At 37.8% G+C, this 25,164-nt stretch overlaps 1 protein-coding gene across 2 annotated transcripts in view; it reads left to right on the forward strand.

Moving 5' to 3' along the window:
• LOC128219911 (cadherin EGF LAG seven-pass G-type receptor 2-like) overlaps window positions 1-25,164 on the forward strand; it is a 58,695-nt gene that overhangs the window by 935 nt on the left and 32,596 nt on the right. The window lies entirely within an intron of this gene.

Genomic DNA, 25,164 nt, shown 5'->3' on the forward strand with positions numbered 1-25,164 from the left:
AATTAATTTAATCATGAATCAATTGTCGATTTAATTAAGCAACAACAACTACAACAACACCTTCACTAACAACAACAACATGCGTCTTATTGATTATCTAAGGGTGTTTGTCTAAGGGTGTTTGTCTAAGAATGCTTGTATTAGGGTGTTTGTCTAAGGGTGTTTGTCTAAGGGTGTTTGTCTAAGGGTGTTTGTCTAAGGGTGTTTGTCTAAGAATGATTGTATAAGGGTGTTTGTCTAAAGGTGTTTGTCTAAGGGTGTTTGTCTGAGGGTGTTTGTCTAAGGGTGTTTGTCTAAGGGTGTTGGTCTAAGGGTGTTTGTCTAAGAATGTTTGTCTAAGGGCGCTGGTCTAAGGGTGCTGGTCTAAGGGTCTTTGTCTACAGGTGCTTGTCTAAGGGTGTTTGTCTAAGGATGCTTGTATTAGAGTGTTTGTCTACGGGTGTTTGTCTAAGGGTGTTTGTCTAAGGGTGCTTGTATTAGGGTGTTTGTCTAAGGGTGTTTGTCTAAGGGTGCTGGTCTAAGGGTCTTTGTCTACGGGTGCTTGTATTAGGGTGATTGTCTAAGGGCGCTGGTCAAAGGGTGCTTGTCTAAGGGTCTTTGTCTACGGGTGTTTGTCTACGGGTGTTTGTCTAAGGGTGTTTGTCTAAGGGTGTTTGTCTAAGAATGCTTGTCTCAGAATGCTTGTATTAGGGTGTTTGTCTACGGGTGTTTGTCTAAGGGTGTTTGTCTAAGGGTGCTTGTATTAGGGTGTTTGTCTAAGGGTGTTTGTCTAAGGGTGCTGGTCTAATGGTCTTTGTCTACGGGTGCTTGTATTAGGGTGATTGTCTAAGGGCGCTGGTCAAAGGGTGCTGGTCTAAGGGTCTTTGTCTAAGGGTGTTTGTCTAAGGGTGTTTGTCTAAGGGTGTTTGTCTAAGGGTGTTTGTCTAAGGGCGCTGGTCTTAGGGCGCTGGTCTAAGGGTCTTTGTCTACGGGTGCTTGTCTAAGGGTGTTTGTCTAAGAGTGTTTGTCTAAGGATGTTTGTCTAAGGGTGTTTGTCTAAGGGCGCTGGACTAAGGGCCTTTGTTTACGGGTGCTTGTCTAAGGATGTTTGTCTAAGGGAGATGTCTAAGGGTGTTTGTCTGAGGGTGTTTTCCTAAGGGTGTTTGTGGAAGGGAGATGTCTATGGGTGTTTGTCTCAGGATGTTTGTCTTAGGGTGTTTGTCTAAGGGTGTTTGTATAAGGGTGTTTGTCGAAGGGAGATGTCTATTAGTGTTTGTCTCAGGATGTTTGTCTAACGGAGATGTCTAAGGGTGTTTGTCTAAGGGTGTTTATCCCAAGAATGCTTGTATTAGGGAGTTTGTCTCAGGGTTTTTGTCTAAGGGTGTTTGTCTAAGGATGTTTGTCGAAGGGAGATGTCTAAGAGTGTTTGTCTCAGGATGTTTGTCTAAGGGAGATGTCTAAGGGTGTTTGTCTTAGGGTGTTTATCCCAAGAATGCTTGTATTAGGGAGTTTGTCTCAGGGTTTTTGTCTAATGGTGTTTGTCTAAGGATGTTTGTCGAAGGGAGATGTCTAAGGATGTTTGTCTAAGGGTGTTTGTCTAAGAAAGCTTGTATTAGGGTGTTTGTCTAAGGATGTGTGTTTAAGGGTGTGTGTCTAAGGGAGATGTCTTAGGGTGTTTGTTTTAAGAATGCTTGTATTAGGGTGTTTGCCTATGGTTGTTACAACAACGTGCGTCTAAGGGTGCTTGCCTAAGGGAATTTGTCGAAGGGTGTTTGTCTAAGGGTGTTTGTCAAAGGGGATTTGTTCTAAGGGTGTTTTTCCAATTATAAATATAATGATTTTATCATTTGGAGCGTTTGTTTTTTTACAATTCTGAGTCTTTTTAAAGCCTATCGCTTCTAGGAAAAATAATTTGTCCGTTCAAAATGCAGTTTTTAAGAAATGTTTAAAATCTTCAGTAGGTGGTGGCCCGTCGTTCCACATTTGTCTTCAAGAAGGTGTGAATGTAATCTGAATGAGCTGAGACAGTGGTCTCATGGGTATATTAGGAACATTTCCCCGCTAATCGCCTGTTGGAAAAAGAATGACTTCAAATTTTCTTCTCAAATTGGATATCATCCCATTAAGGAGCGTAATTTATGACTCGGTGTTGTCATTATTGTAAGAAAGTACTTTTCATTCGGAACTCCTCGGCAAATTTCCATCAAAAACAACCTTGAATGTTATATGGACGGTTTACAATGTCACGGAACTCTTTACAGTTTAACTACGCATGAAGTAGATCGCGTAGAAATTTCAATTTAGCAGTGAAATCTTATGACTTAACTCTTTGGAATCTTAATTATTTATGCAATTATACACTTCACTGGCACTCAATTTAAACTTAAAAATACAAAATACGCGTTAAGCACTTCTACTGATTAAGAAATACTTTAATTTAAACTTAAAATTTTAGGAACTATATCTATTGATGTATCGGCATCCATCCGAGGTTGTTTTTAATGGAAAAGGACTGGGGAGTTCCGAATGAGTAATATTCTGTTGAAAAATATCTTAGATATAGGCCCGTCATATACGAACGAACTTCAAGTTTGAGCTCTGCTGCAGGCGCTTACGATGTTTCGGGTTTTTTCAATGTTATTCTAATTCTACTAGCTTTTATAATATTAAATTAAAACTTCTCTGATACATCTATCAAAATGTGTGCATGACATAATCTTTAAGCTAATATGCCTTTAAGTTTGGTTGGGAAATGACCAAGCGACACAAAGTGCTGTCACAGGTCAGGAATAGCATAGAGAGGGGCAGTCCTAATTGTTATGAAGAAATTGACAAATGACAATACAAGTTTTAACAAATATATTATTTACATAAATTACAATAAATAAAGAGAGATCTTATGTAATATGGTTGAATGTCACTACTGCCACACTGTTACGCTGTTACCAGTCTACCACTCCACTATCTCAATCTCCCGCTAACGTAAACGTCACACAGACGTCACCCGGATGTCGACAACGGCGTCACACAGACACCACATAGACGCATCGACGTCACACAGACGCCGACCACAGGAAATACAGGCGTCACTTAGACGTCGACACTGACGTCACTCAGATGCCAATCCCAATACACGTCCCGCCTCTCGACGTCCACGATAGGATATATCAACGCCCACCTAGGCGTATCCGCCCTCAGCACCAGCCTGCGTTACCGGTACAAACATGAGGTTCACTGACATCCCGCCATGTTAGCGTCCGGAAGCCCAACTACGTTGAAAACGTCCTCTGACGTCATGAGCCCCAAAACGTCAATGTAACCGTAACGTGGCAACCATAGCAAACGATGTTCTGCTGTTTACGTATAACCTGACATTCAATATTACGACATAAGTCATACTATTTACTATATCATTGCTTACCTAAATTATATTTAACAAGCATGATTATACACTTTTACTCTCAACAATTATGCAAAGCAAAACAATAAAATGTCGGTTCATTCCCAGTCAACGCAAAACTGTGAGAATCTAAACAATTATAGTTTAACACGAATGAAAATAGTTCTCTAGATAATTATATGAGCAAATAATGTTTACAACGCTTACTTGCAATATAAAAACCTGATAATTGCAAAGTGCATGTACAAGAGACAATATTTAACTGTATTTACAAACCTAAATTGTAATGCAAGAATGTCTATAAAACAATTATAATGTAATGGCACTTACCCTGGTATCAGGTGTTAATAATACTTAGTATTAATGCACATTCATTCCCCAACAGCTTTTCGGCTGCATAACTGCAGACGTGGCAGTTCCGTCCGTCCACCCAGAGAATGTTACACGTCTGTCTTGGTCAAAAACCTGTTCCCAACTAACTAGAGAATTACACACCCAAAACATGTACAAATTATGATGACGTAAAGTCAGAGCAGTGAAAATTGGTCAAGTGTTACCGTATCGTGTCGATACAATACTACCTAATGATTGATTTTAAATCAATGTTTAAACTAGTACAAGCAAATTGTATTAAATAATAATACCATAATATAAATGTAAAATGAGATTTGTGACAAGTGCATAGAAGCTCCAGTATCCAGACTTCCAGTATCTATAATGGACATTTATCTGTTAAAAGGTTGTAGGTTTGTTTAACAGTTTCTCTGAGCTATTTATACACTTATTTAAATCCGATTGTAATTCGATTATCATTTCGTGTGTGACTGTAAGTACAGTCGAACCTGGTTGGCTCGTACTCCCACGTGCCGCCGAAAATACCTCGAGCCTCGGAAAGTTCGAGCCAAGCGGGATTGTTTACTTTCAGAATAAAGAAATCGGTCCTTTTACATCTAGTTCGAGCCACCTTGGAATTCGAGCCAAGCGTATTCGAGCCAACGGGGTTCGACTGTATCTTCAATGGGCCTGAGTCGAATTCAAGATATCCCGACCCGAGTACAGGGTATCTAAAGCAACCGAGATTGACCGTTTTTTCAGTAAAACATTAGGATATGCCTTTCTTCAGGTACGGCCCATGGTATATGCCTTTTCTCCCATCCCATTTCCAGGGAAAATAAATATTCAAAGCTTTTACAGGGACTCTTTTAACCATTTTGCACCGACGTCCGTAGTAACTCAAGCCTTAACGTTGGTTATTGAATTACGTTAATTAGTTCCAGGTTCATTACAGGAACAATTAAAGAAGGGTACAGACAAAAAAACTGATTAACATAACTAACATGGAGAATTAACATAATTACAACCGATTGGATTTTTTTAACATTTATTGAAGCACAAGGTATAGTTGACCACCACAAATTGTAGCTAAACACTCATTATTTTTCCATTCTACAGTACTATACAGTGAATGCTTTTAAATTTTAGTAAATATATTAAATCTTTATGCTTTCTTCGATATTTGCTATATAATCCCCTTCATCTAAAATCATTGTAATAATTATTCGACTGAGTTTGCAAATCACTTTTGTTTGCCGTACATAGTGTCCGAACTTGAAAGTATATCCGGAATATGCATTCACTAACGTCATTCCAAACGTGAAATTAATAACTGAGAAATAGTTAACAATTCAACCAACACTGTACCACAAAAATTGACAACATTTATACAATTAATAAATTTGAACAATTAACGATTTTACGTAAAAATAATGAAATATCACTCATTTTTTGTCGATGTGATTAAATCAGTGGTGATGCGTGTCGGAAATGTTCTTTCAGTGGTATCAATTTGAAACAAACGGAACATATTTTACAAAAGTGTGACAACGCTCTCCTTCAAGAAGTAGCCCCTTAAAGCTGCACTCTCACCGATATACTGTTTTTCCAACTTTTTTTTATTTTTTGTCTTGGAATTAGCAATTTTTTGCGTAATTATCTGCAAACCAGTAATGAAAGACTGTTCACAAAAGATCAGATCGCAGATTTCCATTCCAAATTTAATGTTTTATGGCTTAAACCGTTACTAACGGCTGCTTTAAATTCGGACGAAATAACTTCCATGACTGAATTGACTGTGGTGGGATACAACTTGTTAGTTTTTTTTTTGTTTTTTTTTTTGGGGGGGGGGGATATTATTTTTTTTATAATATATTCATACCATGTATAATCTCGACTAAATGACATTTTACTCTACTATCCAATTTTGTTTGTTTTCATGTTTTCATGAGCTGAAACTTTGTTAAATCATGTATCGTTTCACCAAGGTATGAGGTAAGTGGCCTTGATTTTCAAGCCTGTGATTGAAACCAATTAAGCTACTAGTAATTGAACAAAAAATAAAGTTAAGTATTGTACGTAATGACATTGACTACATGCGTTTTCAAATAATAGTCAGTTAGGCCGCCAGTTGTGAAACATCTATAAACGTGGTATGGTCGGTTACAATTGGCGGGTTTAAAAATAACCATTTGATGCTCTATATTGACGGGTTAAAAACCCATTATATGCTCTATATTGACGGGTTAAAAATAACCCTCTGATGCTCTATATTGACGGGTTAAAAACCCATTATATGCTCTATATTGACCGGTTAAAAATAACCCTCTGATGCTCTATATTGACGGGTTAAAAACCCATTATATGCTCTATATTGACGGGTTTAAAACCCATTATATGCTCTATATTGACGGGTTAAAAATAACCGTTTTATGCTCTATATTGACGGGTTAAAAACAATTATATGCTCGATATTGACCGGTTAAAAAATAACCCATCTATGCTCTATATTGACGGGTTTAAAAAAAACCATTTATCCGCCATTCGGAGCTCCTCGGCCATTTTGATCGAAAACCTCGCATGTATGTCGGTACATTAATCAAAATGCTCTATATTGGCAGGTATTTAAGTAACCAATTCCATGCTCTATATTAAAGATAATGATGGGTTTAAAAGTAACCCTTCCTTGCTTAATAATGACGGGTTTAAAAAATACCCTTACTGAACTCTTCGGCCATTTTCTATGAAAACAACCTCGGATGTACTGTTTACTGTTTACAATGTCAGAGATCGATACACTTTCACTACGCTACAAGTAGATCGCGTAGTAATTTAAATTTAGCCGTTATACTTCGACTTAATCTTTGGGAATCTTACTTAAGTTTCCAATCATACACTTCCCTGGTAACCAATTAAAACTTAGATCTACAAATACAAGCTAAAACACTACATTTAATTAAAACTAAAATATATAAATACGAACTATTGACGGGTTTAAAGATAACCCTTCCATGCTCTGTATTGATGGGTTTAGAAATAACCCATCATTGCTCTATTTTGACGGGTTCAAAATAACCCTTATATGCGTTTTATTGAAGGGTTTAAAACTTACATCTTCATAGGTAACAAAAAAAATAAAAAGTAAAAAATAAATGTGTATTCTTTCTTAAGCAAGTAAAGGTCGTCTAATCTAACTTAACCCGTAATACCAAAATAATTCATAATCAGTGAATGAAAGTTTTTCTTGAACGATATAACACTTTTTAAAATCCAATTTGATATAACCTGTTTACGAATTGCAAGTACCTTAAATGCACAAACTTTAAACTTAAATCGCACGCACGGTTGTCATTCTGTCGCTTAAAACCGTGGGAAAGTTTCAGTTAAGTCATAAATTCCACATTTTTGAAAAAAATGTATATGTGGTATTGTTTAATTACTGCGATGTACTTGTAAATGGTTTTAAGTATTCGTCGTAAACGCTGTTGCGTGAATGTTTATCTCTGGTTCAATTGACGTATCTATTTTATCATCAGACTTTTGAAGAGCATAACTATTGAAACATTTGTTTTAATCGTAATCCAAGAAATCATCTCGGGATTAGAATGCTCGTCTGATCCGAATTCTTACATGCAGCTACGAAGGACGGATGGGGATATTGATTTATAGTGTCCGAATTTATTGCCCGATCAGGGGGTTGGCTTCCAATCAATATGCGTCTATATGATGAAGATTGTCAAGTCAAAATAGGATAAAGCAGATATTCCTATGAAAAATTAATACTCCAAATCGGTTAGAACTAACACGCTTCCGAAAATAAGTAAATAAACTTATATACAGTATAGACATTGGGTCGAGTGACTTATTTCTAAGAATAATGCTTTTCCCTTTGTTTCTTATTATTATTATTATTATTATTATTATTATTATTATTATTATTATTATTATTATTGTTATTATTATTATTATAGAACTGTGTTTAACTAAGAATCGTGATAACTGGCATTATTGTTAACTCAGTTAAAAGTAAACTGTTTCACGATGTGCTCATATATCTATAAAACAAGCACATCGGATACAGTTGCCTTATATATAATGCGAAATGTATCGGCAATGATTATAAGCGAGGTGCAACATTGAGGGCGATGAATCCAAGTGACCTAATAATAAGATAAAAAAAAAAACGCATGACACGCTTTGTTTTGTTTAAGAATACTTGTACATGCATTTGTAAATTGATATGTACATGATTTTTAAAGATATGAGAAAAAGAAAAGGCTATATTACGTTGCAGCACGATCATAGATAAGATGTCATTATGTTGTAATGACTTTCCTTCGAGATCTTCATTATATTTAATGATTTTTCTTAGTGATCATTCATTATGTTGTAATGACTTTCCTTAGTGATCATTCATTATGTTGCAATGACTTTGATTCGGGATAATTCATTATGTTGTAATGACTTTCCTTCGGGATCATTCATTATGTTGTAATGACTTTCATTCGGGATCTTCATTATATTTAATGATTTTTCTTAGTGATCATTCATTATGTTGTAATGACTTTCCTTAGTGATCATTCATTATGTTGTAATGACTTTCCTTCGAGATCATTCATTAAGGTTTTACAGCTTTTCATAACTGTTAATGAGTAACCGAGACTTTTGATTCTATACTAATCGTTTTAACCGTACCCAGAATTCCTTCAAGAATGTACTTAAGTAATACCCCCCACTCCACCCCAACCCTACTCCGATATTAAACTAAAACAAAGCGCGCGCGTTGTAAATGTTTCAAGTTGAAACCATTCGATGTGATGAAGCATATCTAAGAACCAGCACACATTTTTGACGTGTGCCTTTTTTCTCAAACATACAAAATATCGTCAAGTTTGGCGAGCTGACCCACTGTCCCAAGCTTGTGTATCGGAAACTCCATATCATCATGTGTTTCATCTGGTGGTTTAAATCATGGGAAACAAAATGGCTCTTAGATTAACTTGGTACATATTTATTAAGCTGGATAATCACCACAATTAGACAACTCAGTGTGTGTATACCACGTGATACCGCGTCATATATGTCGGAAGTCAATATTTTGCTTCGAAAAAAGACTTTAAACACATATTACGAGGGTTGTCCGGAAAGTTTTGAGACTGTGTCTATATTTCAAAATGTTTTTAATATAAATCAACAAACAATAAACAGCTGCGTATATAGACTATTCTCGAGTTTCCTTTTGAAAAATAAAAATAAATAATCTCAAATTAAGGAAGGAAATGGTTGTCAAGACAACCCATCTAGCGCTTCACGGAGCACTTTGAAATTGACGTTTTCTGAAAATTGTTCACAATTCATATATACTACTCCGTCTGAATAATAGACGCCAAAACGTCACGTCAAAACATATGACGACAGTATGACATCAGCTGCATCACTAAGCAAATTATTGACGCAATCTAACAGTAGACATGGTTGTAACGATCAGCGGAAGTAGAGAGGTATTTCGAAGATGTCGGAAAAAAAACAACGTTAACGTCACGCACGGAGCAGCGCGCTATGATCAAACACTGTGTTCGCAGCGGAATAACTCCTACAAATACCTATACGTTTCTAACACGGGATAAATCAAAGCCAGCATGTTCAAGGGCTTTGGTATTTCGCTGGTATGGACGTTTCAGTGACGAGCATGGAAATGTGTGCGATTAGAAGCGGAGCGGCAGACCGTCAGTCGTGAGTGAAATTGACGTAAATTCAGTGCAGGACATGTTACAAGAAGACTGGCGGAGGACAGAGAGGAAAATTGACGAATCCGTTCAGCTAAAAAGAACAGTTGTTCATAATATCATAAAAGGGTGGTACGGACAGATATTTAAGCAATGAGTTGATTTTCACCGTAAGTGTGTACGTGCAGAAGGAGCGTATTATGAAAAACTGTAAATGAAGTGACGCAATGGGACAACGAAGTGCTCCGTGGCTTGTAACCTGTACTTTTTGTAATGTTTGTTGTATACGTTCACTTCGTAGTATATTGTTGAAACTTTCAGGATTTGTTTATATGAGATACGATTGACAGCTGATAAAATTTTAATTGCATCCTATGAGTGGTAAGTTTTTTATGAATGCAGTCTCAAAACTTTCCGGACAACCCTCGTACTTCACCATTTCTTCACCATTTTAAATGAAACAAAGCGCAGTTACGTCGCTTACGGAGCACCGCCTTCGGGGTTTTTTTTATACCCCCGAAGGTGGGCATATTAAAATCGCACCGTCCGTCCGTCCGTCCGTCCGTCCGTCCGGCTCTATAACTTTCTCTTGTATGGACAGATTTTAAAATAACTTGCCACATGTGTTCCACATACCAAGACGACGTGTGGCGTGCAAGACTCGTGTCCCTACCTCAAAGGTCAAGGTCACACTTAGTGTTTATTCACAATTGAGTGCTGCATATAAGGACATAGAGTATAGGTTGTCGTGTCCGGGCTGTAACTTTCTCTTGTATGGACAGATTTTAAAATAACTTGCCACATGTATTCCACATACCAAGACGACGTGTCGCTTGCAAGACCCGTGTCCCTACCTGAAAGGTCAAGGTCACACTTAGTGTTTATTTACAATGGAGTGCTGCATATAAGGACATAGAGTATAGGTTGTCGAGTCCGGGCTGTAACTTTCCCTTGTATGGACAGATTTTAAAATAACTTGCCACATGTGTTCCACATACCAAGACGACGTGTCGCGTGCAAGACCCGTGTCCCTACCTCAAAGGTCAAGGTCACACTTAGTGTTTATTCACAATGGAGTGCTGCATATAAGGACATAGAGTATAGATTGTCGTGTCCGGGCTGTAACTTTCCCTTGTATGGACAGATTTTAAAATAACTTGCCACATGTATTCCACATACCAAGACGACGTGTCGCGTGCAAGACCCGTGTCCCTACCTGAAAGGTCAAGGTCACACTTCGTGTTTATTCACAATGGAGTGCTGCATATAAGGATATAGAGTATAGGTTGTTGTGTCCGGGCTGTAACTTTCTCTTGTATGGACAGATTTTGAAATAACTTGCCACATGCGTTCCACATACCAAGACGAAGTGTCGCGTGCAAGACCCGTGTCCCTACCTCAAAGGTCAAGGTCACACTTAGTGTTTATTCACAATGGAGTGCTGCATATAAGGACATAGAGTATAGGTTGTCATGTCCGGGCTGTAACTTTCCCTTGTATGGACAGATTTTGAAATAACTTGCCACATGTGTTCCACATACCAAGACGACGTGTCGCGTGCAAGACCCGTGTCCCTACCTCAAAGGTCAAGGTCACACTTAGTGTTTATTCACAATGGAGTGCTGCATATAAGGACATAGAGTATAGGTTGTCGTGTCCGGGCTGTAACTTTCTCTTGTATGGACAGATTTTAAAATAAATTGCCACATGTGTTCCACATACCAAGACAACGTGTTGCGTGCAAGACCCGTGTCCCTGCCTCAAAGGTCAAGGTCACACATAGTGTTTATTCACAATGGAGTGCTGCATATAAGGATATAGAGTATAGGTTGTCGTGTCCGGGCTGTAACTTTCCCTTGTATGGACAGATTTTAAAATAACTTGCCACATGTGTTCCACATACAAGACGACGTATCGCGTGCAACACCCGTGTCCCTACCTCAAAGGTCAAGGTCACACTTAGTGGAGTGCTGCATATAAGGACATTGAGTTTAGGTTGTCGTGTAAGGGCTGTTACTTTCCCTTGTATGGACAGATTTTAAAATCACTTGCTACATGTGTTCCACATACGAAGACGACGTGTCGTGTGCAAGTCCATGTCCCTACCTCTAAGGTGAAAGATACACAGTGTTTATTCACAAGGGAATTCTGAATATAAGGACATAACAGTGTAGGTTGTCAAGTATGGGTGGTATTTTTTATGTTCAGAGGCAATTTAAAATAACTTGCCATATGTATTTGACACGTAAAGGCAAGATCAACTTTTCATGTACTGACCTTGTTTGTAGGTCAATGTCACATTCGGGGGCATTCGTCACATACTGTGACAGCTCTTGTTTTATCAGAGTTTGATTGAACTTTTAGTTTCTTGAAACAAACCGTTTCACAATACGGCCGTCTGACGGAGCACTGTCAAATCATTATTTTAGAAACAGGTTTGTCGAAGTGTTTGATGAAACTAATCACCTCATCAAATTCCGGTAATAAAACTTAGGCGGGGCTCCTTAAGCGGCATAGACTGCCCTTTTTTCTATAAAATGGTGTAGTAAAAGAACAGTTATCTTTGATTTAAGTTTTCATTTTAAGCAGAATGTTGCCTTCCGACGTAGCATATATGACGTTATTTATCACGTGAAAATAAATGCTACGTCGGAAGGCAATATTTTACTTTGAATGAAGCCTTAACACAACGATAACTTTCCTATTTCTTCACCATTTAAAATGAAACGTAGCACAGTTTACGCCGCTTACGGAGCCCCGTCATCGGTCTTTTACCAGCCTTTGAGAGTGTAGTTTCTTAAAACACTTCGACAAACCTTTTCACAATACGGCCGTCTGACGTAGCACTGTCAAAACACTTGTGCAAACAGGTTTGTCGAAGTGTTTGATGAAACTAATCTCATTATCAATGTCCGGTAATAAAACGGAGGCTTGGCTCTTTCAGCGGCTTAGACTGCCCATTGTTCTATTTAAAAAGGTGTAGTAAAAGAAAAGTTATCATTGTTTTAAGTGTCCATTTTAAGCAAAATGTTGCCTTATGACGTAGCATATATGACGTAATTTATCACGTGGTACACACACACTGTGAAAGGCGACAAGCGTGATTTTGCTTTTTTACAATTCTGTTCACAGGCAATAAACATCGAATCAAAAAATTCTTCTGAGTGGCCTCAAACTGCAACCGATAAGTGCATGTCATTAGCTTTATTATGTAAATTGATGAAATTTAAATACAATTAGCTAGTTTCATACCGTAAACCAATATGGACGAGGATTTGTGCAACAATTGAGTTACTGTAATTCATTTTAACTTAACAAGTACAACTTGTATTCTATGTAAAATGCAATGTATTGGCTGGAACACTTGAAATAAAGTTCCCGGGCGGATTCAACAATCCAGACGGCAACATAGTTTCGATACTTCAATCTCTTTAAAAAAAATCGTGGCGCCGGCGTCCTGTCATTGTCTTTTCGTTCTCGTTTGTTTTGTAATCATGAAAATATAATTTTACAAATGAATGTGCGTGTTGTACCTAAACAAAACAAAGGGTGTTACGACTGTTCTCTTATTTCCCGCGAAAACTCAGCCAAAATGATAATTGAGCATGCAACATACCAGTAGAATTGTGCACAACTTGGACACATGGCAGACAATAGTAAAATATTCACAGAAAACACAGAAACGCTAATAAACACCAGGGAAGTGCGCACATGATAGGCTTTGTTTCTTTTTCTTTCTTTCTTTTTTGAAAACTAGTTATGATACTATACCAATATACATGAGGCCATACATTTTATAAGGTTTTATGTAAGAACGTTATTGCTATCATTTGGGAATGGTGTTTAAGTAATATTTAGCATAAAGCTTTTCATACTATGATATCAAAACATACACATTTCTTTTGTTTAACCAACAGACTATGAAAACGGTAGGGTCGGTGCCTATTTCGTTGGTAGGGTCAGGTAAGTCCCTAACCAAAATTTATTTTAGCCCTTACTTGGACTTTTCTCGCAAAACCGACCATTTGGTCACGTGGTTTCTCAACCCCCTTTCACGTTACTAGCAATGTGTTGGTAACATCTTCATATCTGAAAGATTTTATTTATTTGCACCCTTTAATGACAAAATCATCAAATAAAATGGTAAACCTCTTGGTGCGCCATGTTCGCCCCGCTATATAAACACATAATGGTGCCGCGCGCATGCCCGTACTTTCATGCATACGGTATATAGTGATAGAACACTTGTGTTCATTTCAAGGTGGCGGATCCGTGGTCTAGTGGCTAAACACCTAATTGTCATTCCAGGGGTCGCACGTTCCATTCCCCGACGCACCACGAAAAATACTAATCGTGCTCCCGAAGGGACGTTAAACGGGGGTCCCGTGTGGCAGTGCTTTTCACTGGTGCACATTTTAGAACCAGGGTAGCTCTAGCCAGGGTTACATTCCGTCTGTGCACTATGCTCCAAAAAAGTTAAAAAACCTAAAAGGTCTAACACGCTTACACATATCCCGTTAAATTCAAGTCCGTTGGTTGTAATATAGTGCTCCCTTGGGATAGAAGTTAGCAAACGTCCCTGTCGCCGCTATAACCAGGCATTAAAAATTTATTGAGGAGAGTCATCTGGTTAACGAAGGCACATATATCTTATTGTATCTTGAAATTATCGTGTACAAACCATGTATTTCACTTCACAAACTGTGCACGGAAGGCAGCTTAACTTTACGCAAAATACACATACTCTTTGTGGCATCGACTAGTCGTACTACTTGTATTGTTTTTATTGTAAGTATTAGATATAAGGAACATTTTATGAAAGTTTTGTTTGGTGAAAAGCCGCACATTTCTGTCAGTTACCAAAACTCTCATTATAACAACTCGAGCTGGTAGAAACTGGTGAAACCTAATCAAAACAGAACATTTATTTGTTTCAACCTATGTTCATTCCAACTCGATGTTTATTCCAACTCGATGTACAACTCTAGCATCGATGGTAGATCCTTTCCAACGTTAGGGAAATCAACGGCTTAGATCTTAAGCAAAATATGGTAAAAACGTATGAAAACGTCCTCAAACTGAGGACACCTACTTTCAAATTTATCAATTTGCGCTCCTCTAGTGGACGCCAAAATGTTTCCGTATCACTTCCGTCGCTGGAGGTGTGCGTCTAGCAGGTATGACATTGCCAAACAAACAAGATACTTATTGCTGCCAAACTGCATTATGGTGTACTAAAAAGCAAATATACATTATTTAATGTATAAGCCATACCAATAAAACAAATTGATGCTCGCATTCAATACATATAATAGCCGAAAACTAACACAAGTTTCTTAAACTAAAACCATTTGAAATATTAGATGTTTTGGGCTCACTGAGAACTTGTCTGTACTTAAAGCACATGCAGCAACAACGACAACCACAACACTCAATAAATTAAAACTGAGAATGACGACGTGTATTCAAGGACGGAAAACAGCTGGTTGATAGGGACCAGAAACCGTTAATAGCTTTTGTTTCAAACGGGACTCATTTCATCTGCAATTTAACAAATTGCTCGTATGATTCATTTTATTTTAATATTAAAATTGAAATCGTAAATAATTGCAAGTCACGATTGTTGGCCGGGTGGCAGAGTAATAACATGGAGTGTGTTCAATAAAATATTATCGACATAGAGCATCTTTCTCATGTTTAAAAAGCTTTGTTAATGTGATCATTGTGTGTTACAAGGTTTTTTGCTTCAAATAAAAACATTTTCCATGAGTTATGTCAGGCCATTACATCCAGACAACTTTTTTATTTTGAAACATACTGCTGGCGTAAAATATTATTGCAACAGAAGTTATTAACAGAACTCATTTAATTATGCGGAAATGGTTTCGAACGATCCATTTCGTTTGATAGTGGGCTTTTTAATTACTACTGCTCTTAATCAGAGATATCTTGTCTCTTATTAGTAATCTTACTCCAGGGGCGGCCTGTTGGGGAAAGGAAATTGGACATGAGCCCTTTCTAGTAAAAAATGAGTTGGAGAGTTCGGGTGCCTTCTAGGATACCCAGGATTATTTGACTTTTATGCTTCAAAATATACATTAGCGATTTACCCTGAGCATTTATACCGCTGCCCCTCCCCAATCCATATCCCTTCCAAAAACGATTAAAAGCAAATCCGCTTATGCACACACAATCCAACTGTATGAAGTTTAACTATTTCCGAAGAGCAATTTAACAAACATCGGTTTCAAAGCGTTTTAAAATTGGCTCTTAGGAACTGAGGCTTTCTTAGGTGATTTTTTCTCAGTTCATAATCTTGGAAGGGACGATTAGGCGCCCCGTGGATCCAGAAGCAATCCGGCTTCAAAATATTGCACAGATCATTGTGTTAACAACAACAGACCATAAGTTTCAAAATCATACTGCTGTTAATGCTTCAAAGCACGAACATCATATCCGTTAATTGTTAAAAGTGGGCTCACAGGAGTCCATGACTGTATACGATCAGTAATGGATTCATCGCTCAATGCTCGCTTAAGATAAGATTGAATGAAATGATTACAAACTCATAAAATAAAATAATTACAAACTCATAAAAAATATAAGTGCATTTACACCCTCGGCAATATGGCTTCAAGTAATACTAATGACTTGAAGTTCTACAACTGAATCTGAAAGAAATCTCACGGAAATGAAATCATCACTGGCAATGTCAATTACTGTAGATTATTATACATCACGTGACCTCATCTTAAATTCTCATATACCCATCATGGGCACGTTCATACATACTTCGCCTCGGGTGACAATATTTCCCTCTTGTTGATTATGTTTTTGTTCTGTCACAGAAGAAGCATTGTACTTTTGATAGTTTCAAGTTTTCCAGTTTATTGGCAATACATTTGGCCATGAACATACACATAGGATGAGATACACAAAGTGAAAACGTAACAAATATAAAATATGATATATTACTAGACACTAGCTATTATAACTATAGCTGAGCTATCATTCTTCCTCATTTGTTCAGGGTAACCGTATATAAATTCATTAATTTGGTCAATATACGCTTGTATCATTGCTACTTGATTTCGGCGTCAATGCGTTTTCTAGTCAATTAGAGTTATTTAGTTGAATCGTATATTATTGTATATAATATACGCACGTCATATAAATCATTTCAACAAATAATATAATTATACAATTGGGTTGGGCCACAAGTTATAACAACGTTAGAAAATGGCCCTCCCCGCAGTGTCAGACTGTCGTTTAGATTGAGAGAGAGAGAGAGAGAGAGAGAGAGAGAGAGAGAGAGAAATAGAGAGAGAGAGAAAATATACATGTAACGAATCTGTTGTCGCCAAGTCCCCGTGGCTAGTATTACAGGTATAATGATAGGCAGGCTCATGAACTCCATTTATTTTAAATCATTTAGTAGCAACAATATATGTTTGCACTTTTTGGAAAATGTATGAATTCTGCTCGCCATTCAGATTACTGTAGCCGTGTAGTAATTTATTGGTACTCAGTAGGTGATATTGCCTAGTTTGAAGGAATAATTGCCGCCGTTGTGCAGTAAACCGGCTACATTTGAAAAGAACGTGTTCAGCATCTTCAATTTCTGTACCACAGACACAGGGGAAATTGCGATATGATCATTGTAAAGATCGGAATTTAAGTTGCTGCAATTATTACGCATTCGGGCATGATGAACTGAGGCGGATCTGTCACCTAAATAAAATGATGGAACAGATAATATAGATTTCATTTAACCTTTAAACGCGGGCAATGATACTGCTTCTTTAACGGAGGTGTCAAGATCGTTCAACATTCTCAGTGCGGATGAAATTATAGACTGTGCATACATTTGAGTTCTTCTAGGTAACGTTTGAAAATTTCGTAAATTGTACGCGTTGTTACTAAATGTTTGCATGCACGCTTGGAGGAAATTATTGTTCGAGGTAAGATGGTAACATGTTGTGTTTGTGTTTATATACTAATGTCAGCTTTTGGATTGTTCTTCTATTCGTTAGTGACACCCAGCCAATTTCTTTGTGTAGATTGTTCATTCATACGGATTGTGTGTGTTAGATTAGAGTTATTTCACTTGCTTAACTATGCAAATATATGTATTTGAGCTAAAACAGAATTAAAAAAACAAACGGAAAAGTATTGTCGGAATACGCCCTACAGTTTACACGGAACCATTTCTTCGATTAATTGATACCGGCAAAACGTCTTCGCCGACCGTTGACTTTTAGTCAGCGGCGACGATTAATCGACTAACGCCGATAATCGCCCACCACTACTAAACACACGTCAAATTAGGGCCCCTAGTAACCAAATACGATACAGTCGACCCCGTTGGCATGAACTCCAAGGGACCTGCGAAAATACTTCGAGCGGCGGAAAATTCGAGCCAAGCGGGATTGTTAGCCTTCAGTGTGAAGGAATCGGTCCTCTAAATAAAGTTCGAGCCAAGCGAGGTCGAGCCAACGAGGAATTCGAGCCTAGCGAGTTCGAGCCAACGGGTTTTGACTGTATTGCTTTTATTAAAATGCATTTTTAATAGAATTGAAAACTTATAAACATGTCTAATGAACACGAGGACTGGCAAGCAAGATACTTTCCAACGGTACTTAATCTATATCGTGTCACTATATGCTACACGATGGTTATTATTGGCATATTACAATATATCTCCATATACCAAAAATGTTGTTTGTCACTATTAAAGAGCGCTGATCTGTCAGTATCAAATTTATATTAAGAACAAATAACAATCAATAAAACCAGTAGCATTGCCTTTTTTATTTGTATTTTGTGGGGAACTGACATTCTTAATCTGTTTCGAATCATAAAAATGGCAATAAATATGCCGAGTGAAAGGCTATAATTTTAGCTTATTTGATAAAAGATCATTTGTGGTCGACTGGTCGAGTGGTGGTCGGCTATTTCTGAATCTGAATTACTGCTGAAGTTTATTGAGTGTGTATTTATTCAAGAGCCATTTGAAATGATATTCCTAGGTCCTATTCAGTGTTCTGGCAAATTGTATAACCAGACACATTTACTTGATATGTCAGTGTGAATCTATTTTTTAAAGCAAATAGGATACATTTATGGAGACAGTATTACGCCCATGTAAATATTATGATCCTTTTTTTTTGCTACTTAAACATAATTGAGACAAATTAAAACGCTCTCAAAAACAGAACATCGTTGAATTCTAAGCGGAATCGCAAATCAAATCTCAAGAAAAAAATAAAACCAATGCTTAAGCATAAAATTGTAAGAAAACTATGAGATAATGAGATTTGAATAGAACATAATAACTTGTAATGGCGACATTAACCTCTTGATAGTAATTGCTGAAAATTAACTGCGACACCATTTTGATCCAGAACAATTTTCTTTTATATCATTGCTGTATGGTTTATTCTGAGAGTGTATATACATATCTACGATTAGAGGGGGAATAATTAATATAGTTTGAAGCGGCATTATTCTCTGCGGTATACTTTTTGTATTCAAATAGTTTGTACAGTTTATCAATACCACTCTTTTAAAGTAGACACGTAATTTTCATTTGTAAAGAACATATGTTAAGACTCATTAAGATTTCGTTCTTGTCATTTATATCTCCACCAGATTTCGAAATCAATTCCATTTGTGGGTTTACCTCACTTGGCAAATATTCGTTAAGATCAAAGCCTTTTTGCGCCTATGCGTTTGTGGACTTTTAATAGCCACTCAAAATATGAGGTTTAAATCCACGTCCTGTTTGTCTAGAAATCTGGTCCAGTCTTGTTCCAGTTCTTACGCTCTATCACCACGAACTATGCTAATTACACGGAAAACTATCGGCTATCGTAACACATAGTAATTACCACGTTACTTAATATACGGTTCCCCTGTCCGTAATCACAATCATTTTTAGCATTTTAACGAACCTTTTTCTCACGAAAATGAATACAAATCGGTCAGAGAAAACTTTTATGTCTACAGAAATTTGATTTTAAACAAAGAACTAACAAAAACCAAATGATTATTTTGAGATGACTCCAATTTCAGTTTCTTTTAGCCAACGTTGAAAGTAACTGAACACATGCAGTATAGGATTTAAATCATGATTTTGTTTATAATTTAATATGATTATCAACACGCATACGTTCACGCACGCACGCACGCACGCACACATACGCCCGCTCGTACACACAAGCATATGCCGTGACATGTCTATGAGCTCGGAAACACGAACAAACCGCTCGTACACACACACACACACACATACACACACACACACACAAGCATATGCCGTGACATGTCTATGAGCTCGGAAACACGAGCAAACACACACACGTACACACAACTACACACACACACACGCACGCACACACACACACAAACACACGCACGTGCGTCCACACACTCGCAATTAAACTAGAATGAGTAATTTGCGTAAAATTGAATATTTCAAATGATGCCGGTTATGCAACAATGACTCAGTAAAGTATGTCCCATGAAAAACTCGCTGGTTAATGATGAATAATCATCCATACAGCCCACAAATTAAATACCCTGTGATCATTCTAAAACAAGCCCACGGCTAATATAAGCCCATTACCTCGATCACAGGTGCATCGCTAGTAACACATAGGGCTCCATGGTTGCTGTATGTTGAAGAAAGTGGGCTTCGTGTCAATTATGGGCCCCTGAAATATAAGGATCTAATTGCTTGTCATGCGAGACCATAGAGCGATCCCTATATATGTGGATTTTCCATTCAAATGCATCATCCTAATAACGTGTTCAACGGCGGTTTCGCGCGATGTTCTTCTCTGACACGTAAACTATATCGTGTTCTATTTTGAATATAAAAATATATCAGTATAGGCCACTGTCAGGCCACTGTCAACGAAAACCATTTATTTGAACATTAAAGTCAAACTCGAAATCGCAACACATTATTTCATTCGGACAACCAAAATGTTCACTGAAGAAGAATGAACTAAGAAACGTGTACAAATAGATACATGTTTAAAATCAGCTCTGTATACACGGACGTTACAATTATACACGCCATATTACAGAAGTTCTTTACCAATGTTTGTGTTTGTGTTAGAATCCTCGAAACTTTACGATAATATATGGTTTAAGACCTTGACATCTCAGTTCCTAGAAGGATTGACCTTGAACTCTTAACTAACGCACTAAAACGTTTTTACAACCGTGAACACAAAACTCTGTAACCAAGGTTTGAGGATGAATATATACTTCAGTTACTATGACGACAATTCATGTGGTAATATGCGCACAAGGAACATCACAAAAAAGGAATTGTGTTACTAATTAGTATGTGTAAACTATTGGCCGATTGTTACGTTCTTTTTCAGAGTTAACAACGTTGTTAACGTCATCGTTGTTAAATTTCAATTAGGCATTGCTCTGAAAGTTTCACAGATACGCTTATGATCTGCAGTATTCCTTATATTTATATATGAATTGTTTTATTTAAATACATCATTAAATATTTTACCCTCATAAGTTAACAACGAAATCGTTAATCACGTTGTTATCTTTCATACATTTGCAATTGTAAACAATCAGGTCAATGTAAAGCATAAATCATTAAAAGGTTCTAACATGGTATACACGTATTGAATTATATCAACAAAGCTGATACAGAATGAGATATATACATACATTCCATGTAACCTATCTTAGTAAACAAAGCAAGAGGCAGTGTTGTTTTTCCCAACTGGCCAGCACGAGGGTATATATAATGATAGTTTCATTAGGCGGCCGGAGAGCCGCTGGACGCTGTGATGTTGACTTTGTGGAATTGCTTTCTCTTCGTGTGTCAACATTACGACGTCCACGTCAGATTGATCTGTGTCAGACTTCATGTATTTCTATATCAGTTTCTTAGTTGATATACCTACAGGGCTATTGTTACCCTATGACTACACTGTAACCTGGCGTGTACATGGTCAATCTCGGGATCGCATTTCATACTTGGGGTCTATGCTTACAAAGGTCTGAAGTGTAAGTAGTATTGGACCACAACTTTCGCAAATCACATTTTTTTGAAAAATGTTTGTGTAAAAGGTGTACGGTGAAATAGGAGTGGTAAACTGATAAACACCTGTCGCAAATGTTGTCCTACATGTCTTCTTCATCTTATACATATTTGGCGAGTGTAGTGCATGATGATGATCATGGTGGTGGTGGTGGTGGTGATGGTGGTTATGACCCCTTTCTCATCTATTGCCAGGTTCAAAGTTCGGAGAACTGTCGTTATAGTGGTGTAGCCAGATCGCTAATCTGTAAATCGTTAAATTGATCAAATGAAGTAGTTCCAGCACGACCATGGTTCCATTCAACATTTATTTTATGAATTTCATCACCTGTACATTTGTCACTGATTTAATAATGGCTTTAGGAGTCTTGGTAGTCACACAGTGAAGGGCATGGAAAACAATACCTGTTTGACCACGGTAAAGTTTTGGCAGATTTAAGGTTTTTAAAGTTTCGACAAAAATCATTTATTGAAACGCGGCCCTGCAAATAAAAAACGAGATATTCCTTTTTGATTAAATAAAAAAATACGGATTTATGTTGTAATACTTTATCAAATGTGACGAGAAACCTTGTTGATTTGACAGATTCAATTATAAGGTAATTTGTATTAAATTGCAAAACATACAGCGAATGGAATAATCTCATAGATCCATATAACACAATTACAGTGTTTATTCTCAGTGATATTCATTTCTTGCATAGTCATACTGCAGCCACGGATCTGATACATGGATTCAACATTGGATGTATTAAGTGTTAATGTTTACGCTTGCGTACGTCTTGATACTTTAATTATAAGATTAAAGCTTCTTATAAGCATGGTAAATTTGAATGATATTTAAGGCTTAAATGAAGGCCAGATCATTGACCTCTTGGATAATTCGCCATATATGATAGCAAAAAACAAACTTGATGCTTGTCGGTGTGTCGCCAACAATGTCGAACCCGCCGCTGTTACAATTAGAAAAAAGGATGTAGTTGCAGTGTGACCTTTCCCTATAGACATGGGTCTTATACGCAACACGTCATCTTCTCATGGTGAACATTTGAACCATTTGGGAGTTTGCAAATTCCGCAATGCATGGCAAGTTACAGCCAAAACCTGATGCACGCACGCACGCGGGCACGAAAGAACTGATAGACGCACATACTCCGAGCTGTAATTGTAGCGAATATGACGACCCATGCAAGTACCGACATTTGTCGCCATGTGAAAGAAGGGCAAGTGTCGCCATGTGAAAAGAGGGCATGTGTCGCCATGTGAAAGTAGGGCAAGTGTCGCCATGTGAAAGTAGGGCAAGTGTCGCCATGTGAAAAGATGGCATGTGTCGCCATGTGAAAGTAGGGCAAGAGTCGCCATGTGAAAGTAGGGCAAGTGTCGACATGTGAAAGTAGGGCAAGTGTCGACATGTAAAAGTCGGGCAAGTGTCGCAATGCGAAATAAGGGCATGTGGCGCCATGTAAAAAAGGGCAAGTGTCGCCATGTGAAAGTAGGGCAAGTGTCGCCATGTGAAAGTAGGGCAAGTGTCGCCATGTGAAAATAGGGCAAGTGTAGCCATGTGAAAGTAGGGCAAGTGTCGCCATGTGAAAGAAGGGCAAGTGTCGCCATGTGAAAATAGGGGCAAGTGTCGCCATGTGAAAGTAGGGCAAGTGTCGCCATGTGAAAGTAGGGCAAGTGTCGCCATGTGAAAGTAGGGCAAGTATCGACATGTAAAAGTAGGGCAAGTGTCGCCATGTGAAAATAGGGCAAGTGTCGCCATGTGAAAGTAGGGGCAAGTGTCGCCATGTGAAAAGAGGGCAAGTGTCGCCATGTGAAAGTAGGGCAAGTGTCGCCATGTGAAAGTAGGGCAAGTGTCGCCATGTGAAAGTAGGGCAAGTATCGACATGTAAAAGTAGGGCAAGTGTCGCCATGTGAAAGTAGGGCATGTGTCGCCATGTGAAAGAAGGGCAAGTGTCGCCATGTGAAAGTAGGGCAAGTGTCGCCATGTGAAAGTAGGGCAAGTGTCGCCATGTGAAAGTAGGGCAAGTATCGACATGTGAAAGTAGGGCAAGTGTCGCCATGTGAAAGTAGGGCAAGTGTCGCCATGTGAAAGTAGGGCAAGTGTCGCCATGTGTAAGTAGGGCAAGTGTCGCCATGTGAAAATAGGGCAAGTGTAGCCATGTGAAAATAGGGCAAGTGTCGCCATGTGAAAGTAGGGCAAGTATCGACATGTAAAAGTAGGGCAAGTGTCGCCATGTGAAAATAGGGCAAGTGTCGCCATGTGAAAGTAGGGCAAGTGTCGCCATGTGAAAGTAGGGCAAGTGTCGCCATGTGAAAATAGGGCATGTGTCAAAGTAAGGCAAGAGTCGGTTTGTGGTAAACAGACATATGAGCTGCTATAGTTAATAACTCGTAATATCAGTGACTACTCTACATCCTGTAATAATTCTTGCATTTCACTTAATTACAGTTAACAGGTCCTTAGTATTCATTTGATCCGAAAACGTATACAAAGAGTTGAAAGGGAAACACAATTTAATGAAACTCTGTCCTTTTATACAGCTTTAGTCCAATGTTCACGCTTTATTTTTATTTTTTAAAACAACAGAACTCCTTACTTACTAATACATCGTAGGACATTCTGAATGGCGTAATGCATTTATCAAAAATCTTGCAGAATATTTTTAAAACACAATTGCAAACTATTTTCCTATCAAACAATCCACTCAGTGTCAAATGTCAAAAAAAACACATTCACGTTTTGTTCAAAACATTCTTTTAATTTCAGTCGTAAATTAACTTAATTATCAAATTAAAGAAAAAATATACCAGTCGTTGAATTGATGACCATTTCTAAGCGGAAAGGAATGCAGATCTGTTTAATTAAGCTTGAGCCAATATCGAGAATTTCCTTTAAGTGACCATCCGTAGCTTCTTGGTCATTTGGTGAAACTGTCCGAGTGCTAATTACTAGCAACTGACTATGGTTGTCCGTTAGGGCCAAACGTCAATTTTGTACAAGTGAATTAAATGTATACCTGTAGTCACTGGCAACCGTACTTTGTATCTTGTTTGGTGCAACATTAAAATACGGATCTACAATAACATTAAGATTTTTTAGGCGAGCATAACAATTTGCAGTTAAACCAACGGACATTTTGTAATAGCAAGTGATTGTTAATCCTACTCTTTCAGCTACGACGTATGATATATATATATGTGTTTTTGAACTTAAACGTAAAATCTTTCAACATATTACTTGATCTACACGTGTGAAAGGTGTACTCTCGTTTGCCCAAGACAAATACATATGCAATGTAGTAATGTTGACAAAAATCGTATTCCATAGGTTTTACTCATTTATCCGCTGTAATCGTAACGAAGATGGATTTGGGCTTGAAGCGACAATATCAACCCAAGTTAGGAGCTGCGAAGGGTCATCGCCGTGATAAAATATACATTAGCGTGGCAATTATGTGCGGGCCGACCATGGTCCGGCTGCATGGGTAAATGACTCGGAAAAGATTAGGACCGAGGGGGTTTATTAGTAAGCCTCTTGGACCATCATTGCTGGTGTTTATAAAGCAATGGTCGGCGCCTTTTAAAGCTTTAATGGTACAAGAAAGGACTCATATTTCACAAGAATGGATTGTATATTCATG

This window comes from Mya arenaria, chromosome 15 (genome assembly GCF_026914265.1).
Source record: "Mya arenaria isolate MELC-2E11 chromosome 15, ASM2691426v1".
NCBI lineage: Eukaryota > Metazoa > Mollusca > Bivalvia > Myida > Myidae > Mya > Mya arenaria.